At 34.2% G+C, this 20,288-nt stretch overlaps 1 long non-coding RNA gene across 1 annotated transcript; it reads left to right on the top strand.

The window, feature by feature from the left end:
* Positions 1 to 18,646: 18,646 nt before the first annotated feature.
* On the top strand, positions 18,647 to 19,921 carry LOC130459460 (uncharacterized). Its single transcript, XR_008918855.1, has 2 exons — positions 18,647 to 19,112; positions 19,649 to 19,921. It is a non-coding gene; the product is annotated as an uncharacterized lncRNA (long non-coding RNA).
* The last annotated feature ends 367 nt before the right edge of the window (positions 19,922 to 20,288 follow it).

Raw genomic sequence — 20,288 nt, forward strand, 5'->3', positions numbered from 1 at the left:
AGCTTACCGTTTGTTCCTCCTCAGCCTCGACATATTTGTCGATCTCTTGAAAGAGATCGGCATATTCTGCGTCAGCCGCCGGGGCGGTGGAAGAATATCTCTCCCTAGGGGGCGTGGATGCTTCCTCCCGCAAGCGCAGGCGAGTAGGATCTGTCGTCTGCTTAGTTCTAGCCATGCCTTCTGCATAGTGAACGAAGCACGGCTTAGGGGTGACCAACAATGAAGAAAAATACGTGATTGGGCGTCCGTCCCGACAAAAGACGAGCGGCGTAAAGATTTCAGTTAAAACTATCAAACCCTTACCTAGTACTAGGGTGTCGGGCGCTAGCAAGGATAAAAATGAGGAGGGGATAACAAAAACAAGAAAGAAAGGAGAAAACTAACCTTGAAAGATCTGTGAAGTACTGGGTGAAGAACAGGTTGAGTTTGATGAAGAACAGGTTGAGTTTGGTGAAGAACAAGTTGAGTCTCACGGTGGCTGGAAATCGCCTGCTGGTGGTGGAAATATGCCAGAAATCGCCTGTGTATAGTTCTGTGAAAATGAAATGTAAAAAATGAAATTTACCCCTCCCCCCTTATATATAAGGAAGGGCAAAAAGGAGAAAAGTGACACGTGTCACTATCTCAACACTCGTCCCAAAGGCGAAGCTGCAAATCAAAGGTCAAGAAGCGATATCCGGAAGATTGTTTCCAGAAATGCCCTTCTTGAGGGGCAAATGTTGTGGGCAAAACTACCGTGCCTTCGTGTACCAATAAGGATGTGACATATGGCACGTATTACGCCCCGTAAGCAGGAACCATACGAAGTCTACTCCGGAGCATGGGTATCAATCTACGTACCTGCAATGTATATGTATTCGTATCTATGTGTGTATAAATGTATGTATTTTACCTACACCCAAAAAGGGGCTTAAGTAGTAAGTATCCTACGGAGTATAAATACGCACAATAGGCCCAAATAGCCCACTATTGCCTAAAAGGGCCAGTAAACTGTAAGAAGGAAGGACACGTGTCCTCCCCTCATACCTCAGCCAATCATGTAAAAGGAATATTAGGTTATTCCTACAAAAATATAGTACTATAAATAGCCCCACTTCCCTAGAAAAAGGGGTCACAATCAACACAATCAAGAATATTTTACTGCTCTGCCTTCTCTCTACTTTCTCTCTCTAAAGATAGACTCTTGCTAAAACCTTAACTACCGGAAACCTCCAAGTCTAAATCTCCCGGAAAAACCCCACAACAATAATCTATTCCTATGATGTGAAGTTCATTTTTTTCTTCATGTATGGCACTTATTGTTTATGGTAATACTAGTTCTTTCGATTTTTTCCCTTTTATATATATATGAATCCTTATACCCCATTGATTCACAGTACTTTTCAGATTGTCAGTTTCCAAGTTAGGACAAAGAGCAGATTCACGAAGTAAGAACCGAATGGGTGCGCCATATCCAACAATTGTGTAATTGCTAGGTTATGTTGAACGAACCAACAAACATACGATTTTATTATTTAATGTATTTTGCATAGTTTAATGTTTAGAATTTTATTTTAGATCTATGTAATCGGTTTTGTTAGGGTGACAATTGTAAAAATTCTTTTAATCGAGGTTTGGAAATTAATTTCAACTATTTACCATTCTTCAATATATAGTGTTATTTTGTGACAAAAAATGAAATATTTTTCTGGTATATTATAAATAATAAAAAATAATTAAAAATAATAACTTTAATAGCTCTTCATATACATCCACTATTAGAAAATAATTTAAAAGTTGGCAGTAAATCTTTGACAGCGTTTCTTTAATAGCGCTTTTAATGTGCTATGAAATAAACATTTGAATTATCCTGATATGACATATTACAACGCTTTTGAAAAGCGCTATTAAATGTACCTTTTACTTTTAATAGCGGAGCCATCAACAGCGCTTCATGAAGCGCTGTAAAAAGCATTATTAAGCGCTATAAATACATTTTTTGTCGTAGTGCTAGTTAGGACATACCAGACAATTTGAAGGGAATTTCAACCCATTGGAATTGGAGTATTTGAAGGGAATTTCAACCCATTGGAGTTTGTGTTATTTCAAGGGATTTTCAACCCGTTAATATTTTAGGGGAATCTCAACCCATTAGAATTGGAGTATTTGAAGGGAATTTCAACCCATTGGAGTTTGTATTATTTCAGGAGATTTTCAACCCGTTGAGCAATTGGACTTGTATTATTTTAGGGGATTTTCAACCCGTTGGAAGTATTTTGACTCTTGTATTGGGAAGGCAAGGATTTTTTGTAGCTTGAAGATGAGCTTGAAGTTTGAATTTTGAAATGAGAAGAGGTGCACTTTCGTATATAGAATATGAGGCTTTGTGTTTGGAAAATCCGGCATTGTGCCGCCATTGGATTTGAAACATTGAATTTGGGAACTTGAAAGTCCGGTATTATGCCGCCGTGGACTTGGAATTTTGAGGTATAGGACTTGAGGTTTGAAGGTTTGGAATTTTTGAACTTCGAACTTGAGGTTTGAAATATGGAATGGGAAAGTTGGCGTTATGACGGTGTGAATTTCGAACTTGAAACTTTGAGTACAGGACTTGAAATTCGAAAGGTTGAACATGGAACTTGAGGTTTGAGTTGAAAAGTCGGCATTACGCCGGCAATGAGTTTGGATATTTGAACTTGAGGTTTTGAGATTGGAGTTAGCAACTTGAGTTTGAGGTTTGAAGACTTGAATGTTTGAAATAGGAAATCCGGCATGACGCCGTTGGATTTGATCTTGAAATTTGACTAGAGAATCCTGCATTATAAAGCCGTTGGATTTGGGCTTTGAATTGAAACTTTGAAACTCGAAACATGAACTAGAAAATCCGGCATTATGACGCCGTTGGATTTGGGTTTTGAACTTGAAATTTTGACTAGAGAATCCGGCATTATGATGCCGTTGGATTTGGATTTGACTTGAAACTTGAAACTCGAAATTTGAACTAGGAAATCGTGCATTATGACGCCGTTGGATTTGGATTTGACAATTGAGGTTTTGGACTAGAAAATTGGGTTTTGAATGGGAAGCTTGAAATTTGGAATTGAAGACCCGGCATTATGACGCCGTTGGATTGAATTTTGAACTTGAAATTTGGAACTCGGTATAGAAAATCCGGCATTACGACGTCGTTGGATTGATTTTGAATTTGTAGCTTGGAATTTGGAACTCGAAAATCCGGCATTATGACGCCGTTGGATTGATTTTGAATTTGTAGCTTGGAATTTGGACTTGAAAATCCGGCATTATGACGCCGTTGGGTTGATTTTGAATTTGTGCGTGAGGCGTGTTTGAGGGTTTTGAATCAAACGGAGTGGCACTCTTAAAGACCCTAAAATCGGCGATTTAGATGCATGAGGTTGAATGATGCTCCTCAGGGTTTGGTTTCCTTGTTGGAGGCTAATTGGTTTTGGCAAGCTAGAACTCGAGGTTAGCCATTCACGAGTGCAAAGACGCCCCCACAATGCACAAGTAGCACGTTGTCACACTAATCATGAATATGAATGCGACATGCAAATTTCTCAACCTAAGGTCGGTCTAAGTTTTGTATGATGCAAGTGGTCGGCTTTGGGTGTCAAAAGGTACTTGGCTAAGAGACGGATCCGGCGACAAGCTTTCACGTTCCGCCTAAGGGAAGTGTGTGTCGGAAGACGGCCTCCATACTTGACATCGGGAATGTCAAGTAAATGCCAAGTTTCGGTAGGCGCGGAAATGGTCACACACTTTGGTCCGGAACCGTATGGAGAGTCACCATTTCGTTGCCCCCGGGGCTAGTCCGAATGTAGAACACATCCGTTTGGGCAAAGGTAGAAATTCATTTTGCACAATATGGTTTTCGAAAAATGCATGAAATGCCTAGAAATTGAAATTGAAATCGTACTTGAATTTGTATTTGTAAAGCTCGTTTTTCGGCACTCGTTCACGAGGTTTGGGAGCGTCCTTCCAGATGCAAAAACAGACTAACTCCAAACACGAAAAGTTGAGCAAAAGTGGGCGACAAGCCACTGTGAGCCACTGTCCTGGATACAGGCAGTGGCGTTGGGCGCAGGGGCTGCGCCTGGCACCAATGCTGGAATCCAGTACTTCGGCAGATCAGTGGCTGGTTGATCAAAATCTGCTCTCATTTTCAAAATTGAAATTAGAAATGTCCCCAGTGAAGTCGCCAGAATTGTAGGGGGGTGTTTTCTGTTTCCTACAAGGGGGGTTGGCACGCGGCGGTTCGTTTAGAGAACCGTTGAATTGTTTTTGCACCTCAAAGGAGTCGCCACCAAACTTTACTTTAGGTCCCATTTGGGAGGACCGCAAAATGTCTCTATTTTTGGATAAGGCCTTGAATCCTTGAAACGGATGGGTGAGATCCGGGCTCGGGAACGAAAATTCTTATTCGGCGAGCTTTAGAAATATTCAAGTACGTTGCCACAACATTATTTTGAAAATACACCCTAGATTAGACTATGTGGGTTTGAATTTAGAGCAAATAGAATTTCTAATTGTATGGTGGTCACTTTGCTTTAAAGATTAATTTAAGGAACCTAAGGCCGGTTTGTCCAAGAAATTATCTTTGTTAAGCGTGGTGTAACCTTTGTAGTTTGTTGTATTTAGCATGTTGGTGATGAAAGCAATAAAGCAAATAAAGCAACATCACAATACTAAATAAAATGCGGAATTAGTAAATACAAGACCCCCTAGAAATGGACTAGGGAGTAGGTCCACATTGCCTAGAAATGGACTACGCAAGTAAAGGTGCGGAATTGAAAGTGCGGAATTGAAATTGCGGAATTGAAAGTGCATAATTGAAATTGCGGAATTGAAAGTGCGGTATTGAAAGTGCGGTATGAAATTGCGATATTGAAATGGCATAATTGAAAGTGCGATATTGAAATTGCGATATTGAAATTGCATAATTAAAACTTGTACTTGGGCACATGAGATTTGAACGCCAAGCGGCTCCTTAAAAATAAGTGCGCCCGACACGATTTCAAAGCCAAAAATGTCCTAGATTTTGCATATTGAACTTGAAATTGAAAGCTTGAATATTGAAAGGTTTGAGCTTGAAAATATTGAAACTTGAACTTAAAATGATTGAAATTTGAAAACTTGAACTTGTATATTGAAAAATGGAGTCTTGAATCTCAAAAGACTAAACCTTTAAATGCTAAAAAGGTGTCATCTTTGATTACTCCATACTTGAAGGTGATTCAAGTTCAAAGAGATGAATGCAAGCAACTTTGAACATCCTTGAATCTTGAAAGTTTGTATTTTGTATTTTGAAAAAGTTTGTATTTTTAAAAAAAACATGTATGATTGTTGTAAGTGATGTTTTTTATGGCAAAAAACACCAACTTGCTAATCATTTAAAATCAAAATAGCATGATTGATTGAAATGGGATTCGGATTTACCTAGTTAGGTTTAGGCAAGAGCTCCCAATTGCTTTTGAATTTAAGAATTTTGTATGTGTTTTTGAGGAGTTTTTGAGTTTGTATTGTGAGGAGTAATGTCGAAATTACGACGTTGTATGTGTTGTGCTCCCCCCTTTTTTCGATGGAAATGAGGGGTATTTATAGGAGGGGAATGGTGCAAAACTCCAGCACATGCCAGCGCCTGGCGCCAGGCCAGCGCTGCGCGCTGTTGACGTGGCTTGAATGCCGCCAAAGCAAGGACGAGGAATCGTCCTTGTTTCGTCTTGTAGCGTTGTACCTGTTGTATGAATTGTACTAGGTTTGGCGTTTTGTATTTTCTTGGAGGATAAGGCATAGTTTAGCGTCTAAAAACAAGCCTTTCTCGGGTTTTTGAATTCCGGTTTTACGGGACGGGGCCCAGCATGCTCGGTTTTGTGGGTTGGCGCCCGAATTTGACTTGCCTTATATGATTTTGAGTGGAAAAGGCCTAGTAAAACCAATGGGATGGTCTACTAGTTGAGATTGTACATGGATTTCGAAATTGGATTTTGGTAGTTGTATTTTGTACCGAGTTCCGGGAGGGGAACGGCCTCGGGGATTGGATTTTGGACCTTGAATTTTGGAGATGTTCTTAGCAATTGGGATTTCCGCCTGGAGTTACTCCAATCACCTAACAAGGATAATGGTATCGTCATCATCCCAAAGGGGAGACACAAATTAGGTGTCTACAGAATCCATGATTAAAAACCACCATAAAATTTGTTTTTAAATTTGGAAAATTTTAAACTTTTATGACCTAGATTTGAATCCATGAAAATAAACTTGATCGGAAATTAATTTGAATAATAAATTTTCGATTTTTCGCCCTAATTTTATGAAATTAATATGATTTATTAATTCGTCTATAAATTTAAATTATAAAGTTTTGATTTTTATAAAATCCGCTCACGAATCTTGCACGCACAAAGCAATGGACGCTAAGTGTTACCCTTAAGGGGTGTTGTATAATGCGGACATGCGACGACGAGCAAGGGAGCTCGTCGCCCATGCGGTACGAATGCAGCGAGCAAGCATGTGGCACGCGAGCATAAGGCAGTAGCCCTGCCTTGCGTCGAGTGCTGCGACGTGCATGGGTGGGTGGGGCGAAGAAGCAAGGCAAGCAAGCAGAGGCGCGCGCGCGGCGAGCGAGAGCTAGCTCGACCAGCGAGCGCTGCCCCGCACCATCGAGCGCTGCCTCGCCCAGCGAGGGATGCCTCGCCCACAGCGAGCGAGCTGCTGCTGCGCGTAGGCGTGGCTCGGCTTGCTGCGTCTACGCGTGGCTGCTCGTGCCTTGCTATGCGATCACTCGAGTGGGGCGATGCTGCCTCGTGGACTCGACGGGGCATTTGTGCAAGCCCATAGCCTCGTCTTGACCCGATTGATACGCTTTAATTTAATTTTGATTTTCAATTGGAAAAACAATTTTAATTAATTTTAAAATTCGTAATTTATTTTTTTCTCGGGATTTAATTTTGAATAATTTAATTATTATAAATTTTATTTATACTAATTATTTTACTAAAATTAAAACCTTGATTAAATTTAAATTATTTAATAAACTGAAAATATATTAAAGGATTCAAATAATAATTTATATGAGCTTTAAATTTTAATTAAATTTGTATGTTTCCGGGTGGACTAGGAAACAGAATTTTATGTTTAAAATTAGTAAAGCATGTAAATTTCTTGGTTTTAGTGGGAGAGTTTTAGTCATAAACTCTTGATTAGGTCTACATTCCTTTAAGGTTAAAACAACTCGATTAGAATTAACAAGGATTGAATAATTTGTAGATTATTGGAAGCCGTGATTAATTGCTGCAAATATTTATGTGATGCATAATATGTTCTACTAACCAGCTTTGTGGGCCATTCATTGATAAATGAATGGGTGAGTGGTATGTTGTAAATGTATTGTTTTGCAGGTTATGGAAAGTGACTAGTATGGCCCAAATAGGATAGAAAATATGGTCTACGTACCATTAATTTGAATGTAATATTGGTCCAAAGTACCAAAGTTTTATTGCTTTAAATATGGTCTACGTACCATCAAATAGTTGTAATTAGTTTAAATTATAGCTAATCCTATTTGAAGAAAATGGCGCCTCCCATGGTGAAATTCAAGACGGAGTTTCCAATCCATTTTCAAGACGGAGTTTGAAGTTGAAGCTTCAAGATGAAGTCGGGCCATACTAGATCACATTTATATCTTATGCATGCTTTAAGTTATTTATTGCTTTAAATATGTCTTAATTATGCATGAGATTGTGGCTTGATTATGTTGCATGATTAAGGATTTTAGTTCACTTAAAATCTAACCAACATAGTAAGAGCCTTAAGTTCCAAACTTTAAAAATTGAGTTAAAAGGTGTCATGCCAAAATAACACTTAATTGGATAACCTTTACATCAATCTTAGTAATAGTTTTCCGCCTAAGAGAGGTGTTACTTATTGATTCTAAAGGGGTAAGGTACACAAATAATTGTGAGTACATGTTTGTTTTGGTGAAACTCAACGATATAAGTAAGGAGTCCTTTTATGTCGTGGCAAATGAGATAGGTTTACCTAATAAGTTCTTAGACGTACCTATCAACCAAGAGTAGTTTCTAGACTATTAGCAAAGGATTTGCTTACCTAAAATATTTTATAATTGAGTCTAAATACATAATGTGCTTAATTCTTCAATGATTTAAGGGTCTTGGAATCATTTTATTCACACCTGCCGGAACAATAAACTCGAATAAAATGCTAATAACTTGTTTAAATTGCATGATTGCTTTAATTTCCAAGTTATTACTCATGATAAATGTTTAGACTTTGCATGATTCAATGTATGTTTTAATTATTGTTTATAATTAAATATCTTGCACTGAAGTAAATCCTTTTAGAAAGGTAACAGTAAATTTCCTCGATTGGTAGTGAATCCAAGAACGATTCACGGAAATGAAAGAAAATGAGCAATTTAAAATGTACGTTTCTTTTAGGGACTTTTATGGTTGTTTTCAAGTATCAAAGTCGAATGGGGAACCGATTGGTGCTTGTGAATTCAAAATACAATGTAGTTTTGAGATCATAAAGCATTGAGTTTAAACGCTCAGCTTTACCAATGGTTAACAACCTACTATCTTTGTCCATTTAAATTCTCGAATGAGTCTAGTCCCTAGACATTCGAATAGATCGATGCTTAGAGAACTTTAGAAGCTTCTGGTAAGATCATCTAGTTGTAAAAGAACATTCAACATAAATAAAATGGTAAGAACCTTGTTGGAGTGACATTGGACATGTCTAACAAAGTATAAAAGTCAACACTAGAGAAGTCAATTCTTAAGACTATAAGAAAGGGTACAAGAAATAGGAAAACAAGGAACAAATGAAAGGAATTTACGATTTCCATTTCTACCTATAAGTTTTTGTTTAAAGAGAAGTGACCTAGCAATTAAACTTCCTTGGTATCATATACCTCTTGAGGTTCTTACTTAGGTAATAACTCAAACAATGGAAGCTAGGTTACACTAATGGCCTACAAGTGGGAAATGAAGCATGGCAATGCTACATTAGTTGTAGGGTCATCTAGTTTGTTTTAAGTCCTTTTAAGGCTGGAACTTAATGGCTATTATGTTCCATAATCCGCATACCTAAATTTCTGCTTCAAACACAGAAAGACTCACATTCAAGAAAGACAAAAACAATGTTTGTTTGTTTATTTGAATGAAATGGTCATTTCGGGTTGAGTCATGTATGCTTGATTAAAACAAAAAAACTCTTTAAATAATAAGAACTTTACTAGATTCAAATCAATCTCTTGATTTGAGTTCCATAAACCTTTAGCATTGTTACTTAGACCATGTCAACAAGTTAACGTTCTAAAGCTCTATTTCGATGGGCTTTTGAAAGTTGATTGATTTCTAGATCATTCAAGACAAGCTAGTCTTACTTGTTGAAAGTAACAAAAGATATGAACTATTGTTAGAACATCTAGACAATAGAGTCCAAAGCTAAAGAAAGATTTTATGACTTTATTATATCACCTAGATTTGAGTGAATATAGGTTTATTTACTCAATGTGATATAAGTTTGAATCTGTTTGACTAGTTCAAAGATTCATAGAAAAGTATACAAAAAATATCTACTTGGAAAGAAATCATAAAGATCTAGGTAAGATCATGTTGATGATTACTTAAGTCAAGAACGATCATCAATGATTGTGTGTTGTAATTTCACGATCGAGCTCCATAAAATATGGTATATCTAAATTGGAATGATCGAAGTCAATTGGTACTTGGTTCGGTCATGATGAATCATAAAGAATTTTCCTATAATTTCTAAGACAAAATGCTTAACTACCACCAAACTAAACCAAATTCGTCAAAGCTATTGAAAAGTAATTTCAGAATATCTTTTCAATAATATATATCTAAAGAGTTGCTAAACTCAGTGGGAGCTTAGTGTTTGTTATTTAACAAACTAAAGCCAATGTATAGATATATGTTTCATTGTGATTTATTCAAATGAGACACAAGGGTATTGTTTCTACCATGAATTTTTGAGAACATAATGTCTGTTTGCTCGAAATAATGTCCTTTTGGAGATTCGTTTCCAAAATGACAAGTGGGAGAAAATAGACCTCGAAAGTCGTCGAGGCGAACAACAAACATAAAACGGAGATTTCGGAGGCTTTTCGAAGTTCTTTAGAAAATCCAAACACTTATTCTTTGAGGACTTTAGAAGTGGCTTTAAAGAATGGACATCTCTTAGAAGACTTTATAAGTGCTTCAAGTAGAACAGAATATTCAAAGGACTTTCAAGTGTTTGTTGATATTCTATTGTTTGATGTTCCATACCTAAGTAGGCATAGAGTTCAAATCACTGAAACTATGAGATTCTTCTATTAGATAGTGAAGAAACATGGAGTTCAGGTCACTGAAGCTATGAGATTCTTCTATTAGATAGTGAAGGAACCTACAACTTGCAGTCAAATTATTATCATGTAGATTAATAAGTTTGTGACCTGTAAGAAAGCTATGACGAAACCTAGATTCCCTAAAATGGTTAGAGGCCATATATAGACTTACAGTTTAATTGGTTAAAGGCCATAAAAACATACTCAATGTTTTGATGACAAAATTGAAATTTTGTTGATTTGCAAGAATGGTTTACACCTATTGGTTGCAAATTGGTTTTAAGGATGAAAACCATGGAATTGTGTTCACACACAAAGCTAGATTGGTTGCTAAAGGTTACAAGAAAATTCACGGTGTGGATTGTGTTGAAGCCTCATGCAAAATCGTAATGCTCAAGTCTATAAATTAAGGAATAATTGCATATTGGTACATATGGCAATTGGATGACAAAACATCTTCCTCAATCAAATGTTGGAAGAAACTATGTACATGGCATGTCATAGGATTTGTGGATCCAAATAATGCTTGAAATGAATGCTAGCTTATAAAATCGAAGTACAGATTTAAGCAAGCAATTGGCAATTGAAACTATATTTTAGTGAAGCTAATAAGTATTTTAGTTTCATAAAATGTACATGATTCTTATAGATATATAAGAAATTTAGTGGGAGTACATAAAACTTAATTGGTCCTATGTGTATCACACACATATCTCTCTATTGTGAATTAACATTCAAATGCTAATGACTTAGATTTAAAATTATTCATCAATGATGGACCATGGCGAAACTTAGTACATATTGAGTTTTAAGATCTATTTACTAAGATCTTATATTAATGTTTTGGATTAAGTAATGGCATTTACTAAATCAAACACGAAAGACTCTATTGGAGACATATTACTCATGTGAATAAATCTAAGTAAAGAATGTTTGAACTATGTATAAGCATTTACTAAGTTAAACATCAAAGAATCTAATGAGATTCTTCACCTATATTATATGTCAAAGAATTTAGCAGCTGGATTCAGTATCTAATGAAATTGGATAGCTAAAGTAACATGAATAAAATTCAATTGAGAATTATTCTGCAAATGAATTTATCATGTATGATATAATATGAGGATCGCCAAAAACGTATCGTATGACTTTAGGCATAACGAACATATACAAATCTCTATTGATCTAAGTGAAGATCAACTAGATTGAGATCAAGAAAAACTTATGGTACTTTAAAAGGTACATAGGATTATTTCTTGATTCAAGGAAAGAAAGATATGCTAAATATTGATGTTGCACGCATAAACACTGGCAACGGATCAAGCAAGATCCCTTTGGAGTTAACCATTGGTAAAGACGAGCTACAGAGCATCGTGGTTTAAGATGGAAACATGGATTGGAGACCATGAGTTGTTGCGTGGGAAATTAAACATTAATTTCTATGTTCTGAGATATAGATGGAAAGTCTTCCACATATCTGTGAACTGCTTGGATATATAAATCCAAACAAAGCATCACTAGCAACCTATACAATTGAGTAAAAGTACTTATTGCCTAAGAAGCAATGAAACAGAGTTGTTTACGTAAAGAGTTCTTCACTGAACTTAGGTGGATCACATGTCTGTTGACTTAATGGTTCTTCATTGCAAAATGCGTAGAACCACTATCGAAGTAAGAAAGACTAGATCACATAATAAACAAACTCAAAAGATCTTATCATCCCATCTCGAAAGACATTCGATAAAAGAGATATTAAGATTGGCAAAGCATGATAACTAAACCTATGCAACAAGTGAGAAGCAACACTCACATTATAGTACTGGAAATCAAGCATAGCTTTGAATTCCATGAACTGTTTTAAAGATGGGTTTGAGGCCCATGGTTGTAAAACGTTAGGGTTGAACATTTATCATATATGAAATGTATTTTCATATTCCATTTAATCTTGGTTTAGTATTAAATGATGAGTCCCTTCAATTTGACAATATATTCAAGATAAACTGTCAGGACCAGTCCTGTGACTAAGAAATGTCTATCAAGTGAACTTGAATGTCAAAAGTTGAAAATAGTCCCTGGTCGGAAGTTTTCTATAAAGGTGGACGCATAGAAAACACTAGACGACTAGAATGCAAGATGACTAGTAGTTCTGTTTCTTGAACTATGTGGACATGACAATGTCGCAATCATTTGCATAGATACTTACTTTGGGAAGACTAGTATCGGACAGACCTATGAAACTTTACTGTAAGAGATGAAAATCTGTCATAAGTAAGTTTCATTAAAATTATTAGACACTAATCCTCAATACCTAAGTGATTTGAGATTACTTGTTTGAGAACTGGTTACTTTGATGTTGTCAACCGCCGCACCGTAAAAGAAGGCTATAACGGCAACGCTCGGGTAATCACCTATCAAACAAAGTCTAATATCAAGATCGCAAGATTGGGATTGTCCTCCCATAAATCGGGATGAGATGCTGAAAGTTGTAAAAGGCCACTCGGAGACCTAGAAACTGTAAAATGCATGGCCGTGCTCAGATGAATCATAGGCTATGATTATCTATTTATTTGATCAGTTGAACTCTTAAACCGAGAAATACCTCTGGACATAATAAGGATGACAACTCTTACCTTATGTTCATGAGCAAGCATCAAGCGACAAAGGAATTAGGAAATGCACACTTGTCCCTAAGGACAAGTGGGAGACTGGAGGAAATAATGCCCTTGGTCCAAGTATGCATTCAATGCTAAATCTAATAAATGCGGTTCAGTATTAATTAATTATACAAGTTAATAATTCAGTGAGATCAAGTGAACTGTATGCCTAGGTATAGGCCGCTTCAGTTCAAGTGGAATTAATAATATTAATCCACAGCTTACTCTTGACTAACCCGTAGGGTCACACAAATAGTACGTGAACGGATCAAGTATTTAAGTGAATTAAGTACTCCATTTATGGATATTCGAAATCGACGGATCTCGGTTCCAGTGGGAGCTGAAATCGTCAAAAGGAAAATTATGAATACTCTGTAAACGATGATATTGCCGAAAACAGAAATAGGGATCGTATCGGAAATATAAATATTATCCAAGTCGTAGATGTTGCCGGAAACGAAAACATTGTACGTCTCGGAAAATATTATCGGAAATGGAAATATTGCCGGAATCGGAAATATTGCTGGAAACGGAAATATTGTCGGAATCGGAAATATTATTGGAATCGGAAAATATTTCCGGAATCGGAAATATTAAATATTTGTTCGAAACGGAAATTAATTCCAGAATCGGAAATATTAAATATTGTTCGAATCGGAAATGAATTCCGGAATCGAAAATTAATCGGGAGCGCGTCGTACGAAATAAACATCGGACGAGCTTGCTAGACGCACGGCCCAGCACGAAGCCAGGCCTGCGCCTAGCAAGCCCATGCGCGCAAGGCAGCACAGCAGCCCGCCAAGGCACGTAGGCCCAGCCAAGTAGCACGCAAGGCCAGGCCCAGCGAGCAAGGCAAGGCTGGCGCGCCCAAGCAATGGGCTGCAGCGCTGCTGGGCCGAGGCTTCTCCGCGTGCGCCCAACGCCCCTCGTGGCTATGCGTGCGTGTGTGCGTTGAGTTCGTGCATGCGTCGAATCCTTAAGCAATTAGGATTAGATTAAAGATTAATTTCCTAAAGCTACTAGAGTTAGTTGTTAAATTAAACAGTAACTTAATAGTTTTAATTAATGTCTTATTCTAATAGGATTAGATTAATTGAAACCTAGTAGGCTTCTAGTTCCAATAATCCAACCCTATAAATAGGTGATGGCATTCACAATTTATAATCACCCAATTCAAGTATTCGTATAGTTTTAAGGTTAAAACTAAAGTTAATATTTGCCACAAATTATATTCGAATAAGTTAAAACCTTAGGTTGAATTCTAGTTAATTAAATCTAAGGCGGATCCGAACGTGTTGTGGACTATCTACGGAGGGACTACACTTGGAGTCCTAAACTTGTTCTTGTTCGGTTCGGGGGCAGCTAGGGAGGGCACGCTACAAATGTATGCATCCTAAATTATGCTAATTGTGGCAATTAATTTGGATTCCTGGCTTTATGGTTTTTCCGCATGAAATATATATGCTTTATATGTATCATAACCTAACATCATTGGGATCGAGATTAGAGAGCTTGTATTTATTTTGTATTGCTGAGTGATTTGGGTTTGTTAAATTGGACTTTAAACTTGTAGTACTATTTACATTTCCTTAATTTCGTTGATTGGTTTTTGGGATTCAATCTGTAATCGATTATTTATAAACCTAAAGTTAGTTTTATGTTTTCTGCTGTAAAATTCTGAATAAGTCGTTACGTTTTCACACGGGCGATAATACTTTGATAATTCTCTATAGTTATATTTATAAAAAGGGTTATTTTAGAAAAAGGAGAATTGTAGGGGTGTTACAGATTGGGTCAGAACTTCGGCAGCGTCTGAACTACGCGATCGTGTGAGCAGCGTCTACTTAACAGTGTGTTAATACGGAAAACGGGCGAGAATGCGGGATAGTGAAAAGCTTCGGTCAATACTCAAGCTGAGGGATTTTAGGTAAGGATTGCGTGTTATTTTTTGGATTTCAGAGGCCCTATTTATAGTGAAACAGGCTAGAATAAGATAAGTTTGAGAAAATAAGAGTGTTTTGAAGAGTAACTTGCAGCGCTAGAATATTCCAGCGCTCTGATCAGGACCGCTGTTATTTTCTAGCGCTTAGCAGGTTAGCGCCAGATCTGTTTTTGACAGCTGGATTAAAACTTTATCTTTGCGTGGTTGGGTGAGAACCAAACGGCAGCACCAGAAAAGTATGGCGCTCTGTTTGGTGCGCTGGAAATATTGTAGCGTATGTGTGCTGAGCGCTAGAATTTTCTAGCGCTGGTGTTTTACTTCTTCTTTTCCAGTTTTATCCGATTTTATCCGAATCTCACTCACGGTTTTATCTCTTAAGAATACTGGTTGGGATGCAACTCTCATTCTTTATCCAATGATCAATTGTAATGAAACTTAATCACTTGAATATTTATCTTATACGGTTACCATTCTGGACAGCGGTTAAACATACTAGTTACTATAATAGCAGTTACGCAAATGGAAATATGGTTTAGGGGGTTGTCAGTAAGTCACGGATCGTTTGTTGCATACTTAGGAAAGTTTAGTCAAGAAGTGTTTGGTTTCATCATCGAACACACCTCATCGGGCCTAGGGACAAATGTAGGCGTCTACACATATAAGACTATAATTATAATAACAAAACTAGTTGTGTACATTAAATTTAATATGTTGCTAATGGCCAAACCATTGTTTGATAAGAATCACAAGTCCACCAGCAACTAATATTTTAACAATGCAATTTATGAACTAAAGTGAACAAAGGCCATTTTTGGTAATTATATTCCTAATAATAAACTATCTAAAGTATTTTTTAAAAAATAGTCTATTTCTATGTGTGTGTGGGGAGGAAAACTTAATATTTAAAACAGTGGAATATAGTGTGGCCTGTCGAACCTAAAAATCCTTGTGATCACACGCAAATCAAAATATCGTTAATTGGAGATGACAATTGATCTTATCCTAAAAATTGTTTGTTTGTGTGTGGGGGACAACTTAATATTTATACGAGTGGAATTATAGTACGGACAGTCGAACACAATTGGAAAATGGATCAAACCAATATTTCCTTAAAATCCATAGCATTCATGTTTTTTTTAGTATTGGTATACATCAAAACAGGTGTTGGATAATACCACTATGGGCTACGTTTGTCATAACAAAATCTTAGCTGGTTATATCCATACCTTATCTGGGAGATTACCTAACATTTTCTGTATGTGGTTTCGAATTTTTCAACTGCGGATCGGTTATTCATCTTCTTCCTTTGACCTCTTTTCTGGATTTGATTGTTGACCTACAAATATGAATCAACCCCATTTGATTGTTGACCAAACAACAAGTGGATTTTTTCCATCTTTTGTGATGGATTTTCTTATATGAATTATTTGTAGGTCTAGTTTTTGTTTTTCAGATCTAGTTTATATTCCAATTTTATTTGCTCTACCGAATTACCCAATGTCAGGATGTTCTAGGACGACGTGGTGAAGATGGATGAGAGGAGAGAGAACAACGTGGGGAGAGGAGAGACAATTGACGGGAAAGGGAAGAGGCGACGGAAAAAACGAACGTAAAATTTTCCGACTCCGGTGACGAGATAAGGCGGAAATATGAGAGGTCGACTGCCGGGGAAAGTACGTCGTCGCCGGCATATGTGGGTCATGCCGGCATAATTGGTTGTCGTCATGTCGACGAGGTTTCCGGTGATGCCATTGGTGCTGCAAATGGGCGGGGGTTAATATAATATTGGCTAATTAGGCTCTGTTCTTCTAAACTTTGTTTGGCTGAACTGAACTGAACTGAATGAGCTGAACTGGATTAAACTGAACTGAATGGAACTGAATGAATAGTAAATAGTAAATAGTAAATAATAAATAATAAATACTCCCTCCGTCTCTTTTTGTTCTTTACGTTTTGTATTTTTCACGCGTTTTAACGATTAATTAATTTGCATCGAGATTCCTCAATTTTTTATTTAAACAAGATAAATTACGTTTATTTATAATATTTTCACTTATATCAAAATTCTGATATTGGAAAATGAGAAAAATTTAATGACACAATGAATTTAATTGGTTAAAATAATAATTGGACACAAATTTTGATAGAATACTAAGTCATTTATGTGATAACATAAAAGGAAATGTAAAGAACATTTTGAAATACCCAAAAAGGAAAACGTAAAGAACAAAAGGAGACGGAGGGAGTAATAAATAATATATAATAAATAATAAAATAAATAAATAATAAATACTCCGTAATAAATAATTAATAATTAATAATTAATAATTAACAATTAACAATTAATAATTAATAATTAACAATTAACAATTAACAATTAACAATTAACAATTAACAATTAACAATTAACAATTAACAATTAACAATTAACAATTAACAATTAACAATTAACAATTAACAATTAACAATTAACAATTAACAATTAACAATTAACAATTAACAATTAACAATTAACAATTAACAATTAACAATTAACAATTAACAATTAACAATTAACAATTAATAATTAATAATTAATAATTAATAATTAATAATTAATAATTAATAATTAATAATTAATAATTAATAATTAATAATTAATAATTAATAATTAATAATTAATAATTAATAATTAATAATTAATAATTAATAATTAATAATTAATAATTAATAATTAATAATTAATAATTAATAATTAATAATTAATAATTAATAATTAATAATTAATAATTAATAATTAATAATTAATAATTAATAATTAATAATTAATAATTAATAATTAATAATTAATAATTAATAATTAATAATTAATAATTAATAATTAATAATTAATAATTAATAATTAATAATTAATAATTAATAATTAATAATTAATAATTAATAATTAATAATTAATAATTAATAATTAATAATTAATAATTAATAATTAATAATTAATAATTAATAATTAATAATTAATAATTAATAATTAATAATTAATAATTAATAATTAATAATTAATAATTAATAATTAATAATTAATAATTAATAATTAATAATTAATAATTAATAATTAATAATTAATAATTAATAATTAATAATTAATAATTAATAATTAATAATTAATAATAATTAATAATTAATAATTAATAATTAATAATTAATAATTAATAATTAATAATTAATAATTAATAATTAATAATCAATAATTAATAATTAATAATTAGCAATTAATAATTAATAATTATTAATTATTATAATGTTAATATTTATAACAATACTCATAATAATAAATAACAACTAAAATAATCATAATTATTTATTAATAACAATAATTACATATAATATTAATATAATAATAGTAATATTTAAGTAATAATAACGATAATAATAATTTATATATATAAGTAATAATTTTCAATTATAATTGCAATATCAATAATAAAAATAAATACAAAGAAAGATGAATTCGTTCTTTTGAATTAAACTGAATTGAACTTAATGAACTGAACCGAATGGAGCTGAACTGAACTAAACTGAACTAAACTGAATGGAAATGCAATAAAGTCCAAAAGGACAGGACCTTAGTGTTTAATTCGTTACAATTATAAACCAAATATTATTTCAATCTTTTTCAGAAAAAAAATTTGGTATTTTATAAATACATTTTACCATTTTTCAAAATCAATGAAAAATCAAAATCCTATCCTATATAATAATAAAAAAAAGTCAGTGGCTATTGTGAGGACTCTAAATCCCTAATGGAGTATTTATGTGCATTCCCGTCAAAACCAATAAAATCTAATCTACAAAATTCAAATGGGTTTTTCTTAAAAAAACAAATAGAACACAAAATCTGCTCGCAAACCCACTTACATTATAACCTCCCTAAAAACTACTACTCCTACATTTATAGTTTCATAGAGTATCACAACAAAAAAAGAACAAAAATACCGTCAACCAAAAAAATATACCCGCTTGAAAAACACCTCTCTCTATTGAAGAAGATGATGAAGTCGGAGACAAGTATGGAGGAGGTGAGGAAGAAGATGAATAAGATAGGGATGAACATTGACAATGATGCTGCCTCTCGATTCTATCTTAACCACAACAATAAAATCATTGGGTATATTCTATTTTCATATTCGATTTCATCTTTTAATTACGCTAACTAATTTTATGAAATTTTTTTTTCTTTAGATTATGATTTGACCCCGTTTAAAATTTTTATTCTTTTCCAAAAGCTTATTAGTTATTAAATTTTATTCTTTTCCAAAAGCTTATTAGTTATTATTATCATTGTTCAATATGTACATTTGTTTTGTTTGTTGATAAGGTTGACTTTTTCGAATTGCTTTTTTTTGTTACGACCTTGTTCACCCTTAGGGCTAATCCGGATTTGGGATGAGTTTTGGGTGGACATGTATAAGTCCCCTCTCAATTGTATTGCGGGGGATCGAACACGCGATCCTCCCTACCAAGTTCAGCCCCAGTCGTCACTGAACCAACAGACAATTGAGAATAGTTAAGAATGAGACATTTCTACTAATAAGAATATGTTTTATATAGCCATATAGGCTTTAATGGATTACGAATTCTTAGATGGAGCATTTATTTATTTAATTAAATGTCTTTTCTTATAGTTTTCTCATATTCACGCAGGCGGTGCAATTTGATGTTAGCTATTTTTACTTGGAGTAAACAATGACTTCTGTGAGGTCCAAATGACAGGGTTACAACAATAGGTCTTATCAAGGTCCCTTAAGTGTTATTTTACGCCATCTCACATTTTCAAGTTTACAAACGAAGTTGAGTTAGCTTTTTAATTATTTCTCTCTTTCATTTCCGGACAAAAACTTTAAATTAAAATCTATATGGTTGTGTAGACATAAAAATTTGTATTTGTTTAGCTATTGTAAAATACTAATTCGCACATTTTAATCCCATTAATTTTTGTAAATATTTTTTGATTTTATGTATTAACAAAGCCCCGTGCATTAGCACGAGCATATAATAGTACATCAAATCTATATAATACACTAAAAGAGAGGAAAACGATGTGGCGATGACAAATGTCACTCATTGATTGACCTCTCTTATAGATATTAAAAAAATTAAAAAATAAAATAAAATACTCGATGCTATAATTATTTTGTTAACTTTTACCTCGAAAAAATATTTGATTCTCTTTTCCTTAAAATAAAAATATTTCAATTTATATATAGAGAATATTTTTTATATTTGGTAACAAATATAACCAATATAAGAATAATAAGATTATCTTTTTTATAGACAAATATAA

This window comes from Spinacia oleracea, chromosome 4, assembly GCF_020520425.1.
Source record: "Spinacia oleracea cultivar Varoflay chromosome 4, BTI_SOV_V1, whole genome shotgun sequence".
Lineage (NCBI taxonomy): Eukaryota > Viridiplantae > Streptophyta > Magnoliopsida > Caryophyllales > Amaranthaceae > Spinacia > Spinacia oleracea.